Below are 2,330 nucleotides of genomic sequence, written 5' to 3'. Positions count from 1 at the left end.
GGGCATATGGGAATTCTGTACTTTGTGCTCAATTTTGTGGTGAGCTTAAAACTGGTCTAAAAAATAAAGTCTATTAAAAAGAGAGAGAGGGGGACAAAACCACAGGATCATTCTCACCCCTACTCACGCACACAAAAACTTCTACCATTCCTTGCCTTTTATTAATAACTCAGTCATTAATAATATTTAAAAGAAAAAGGGACTACACACTCACTGTAGTTGACATTGATCGCTAAATCCATTAACCGTGCATCCACCTTAGGCTAAGGCACAGCAGAACAATACAGCACAATTTTACTCCTTTCTCCATCAATCAAGAAAACATACAGGATGGGAGTGAATGAGAGGTGTTTTAGGGATATCCACTTACCTTTAAAAGGGGATACCCTTTGCATTTTGCAGAGACACAGTGTGGCAATATCTCAGTTAAGAGCCCCTGGTTTAATCTTTTTTTTTAAAAAAAAAAAGCTTAATTCTGAGTCTCAGAAAACTCCAAGTTTGTGCACTGGCTCCATTCCTTGTCCTCAAATCCTGCAGCTCTCCTTTGGAGTCTCTGTTTTGCCTTTGTGAACTGTCCCATAGATTGACCCCCACCCAGGGCAGTCAAGGGGACTGGAGGAGGATATCGTGGGACAGCCGTGGTGGTGCCTGCTGACTCCACTCCAGTTCCTGCAGAGCTGACTCCACTCCAGTTCCTGCAGAGAACTATGAACGCTTCAGGGCCTCCTTCATTTCCAACAAATGCAGCTAATGTAAAGCACTTATTTAAAGAAGTCAAAGAAAAGTTACTCAGACTGGAAGCAACAAATTATATTTTTTATTGATTGGAATGCTTTCAGCAAATTAAAAGCATAGAACATGATGGACCAAGACGGCCTGAGTCACACAGACTGTGTGACCTGTTATTTATTTCTCTGTGCCTCCCCCATTTGTACAATGGGATGACAATAGTACCTACCTCATCCATTTGGTGTATTTTAAAGTGTTTTTTCTATTTGTTTCCCAGAGGTTGGCCAGTACAGGAATCAAACCTTGGACCTTGCTGTTATCAGCACCGTCCTGTCAACAACTGAGTGAACCAGCCAGCCCCATGTGGTGTGTTTTAAAATGCCAGTCTTTGTAAAGCTTGAACACTGCCTGCTTGGCACATGGTAAGCACTATGTGAGCCTCTGTTCAATAGACTAATAGGTTTTCTTTTGCAGTATTACAGTTAAAAGAGATTATAAAATAAATCTTTGTCCAGTTTCATCTTCTCTGTAATGATGGTTTTATGTTATCAACTTAGAATTAAAAGCACAACAATCCAGACTTTTTTTTTTTTTTTTAGTAGGATGTCTTAGTCCATTCCTGCTATGACAAAATACCTTAGACTGGGTAATTTAGAAATAATAGAAATTTATTTCTCACAGTTCTGGAGTCTGGCAGGTCCAAGATCAAGGACAAAAGGGGACTAGGACATTCCTTTCAACCTCTTTAACAAGGGAACTAATCCCATTCATGAGAGCAGAGCACTCACAACTTAACCACTTCCCAAAAGGCCCACCTCCCTTTTTTTTTTTGGCTGGCCGCTACAGGGCCCGAAAGCCCATCTCTTAATAACATTTGGTATTAGGTTCCAACATATGAATTTGAGGGACACTTACATTCCACACCATAACACAGGGTCATTTTTTAATTACATCTCTATAAACAGTTCAGACTACAGAACTACAGACAAATGAAGAGAAAAAGCAAAACCACCACCTGGGTTTGACATTTCCAAAGGCTCCACTATGGCAGTTACCAGTAAGAAGGATTTTGAATTAGTACAAATTCACAGATTTTGGGGGGAATCCAGACTAGGAGAGTTTTACTTCACTAATTGAAGCTTGGGTCTTCAAGTGTGAAAGGACATTATCAGATGCAAACATGCCACACATATCCGAATTCCTAACTGGGTCCTAACTAGGATCAGCTCTACTTTGCAAAGTTCTGGAAGAAAGATTGATGGCCTAGGCTATCTAACCAAGAATGTCCACATCCTTGGGACAATGACACTTAGACCCCAGGGTCAACAAATATACGGCCTTCTGTTACATGTACTACCACTGACCTATTTTATTTGGACCCTGAGTTTGGTGACTCACCAAACTCATACCAAGGAGGTATGTGGCTTTACTCCCCAGCTCCTTTATATATACCATCTACTGGAAGAACCAAGCTAAACTGACTTCTTATATGGCTAAAATGAGTGAGCACTAAACCGATTCTCCTTTCCTACCTCTATATAAGAGAGCCGGGCAGTCTTCATTGGAGTGGAAACATATTAAAAGTTTACCAAAAATAACCA

Source organism: Galeopterus variegatus, unplaced genomic scaffold (genome assembly GCF_000696425.1).
Source record: "Galeopterus variegatus unplaced genomic scaffold, G_variegatus-3.0.2 Scaffold2653, whole genome shotgun sequence".
Classification (NCBI taxonomy): Eukaryota; Metazoa; Chordata; class Mammalia; order Dermoptera; family Cynocephalidae; genus Galeopterus; species Galeopterus variegatus.
The sequence above is the reverse complement of the archived record's forward strand: the minus strand, read 5'-3'. Positions refer to the sequence as shown.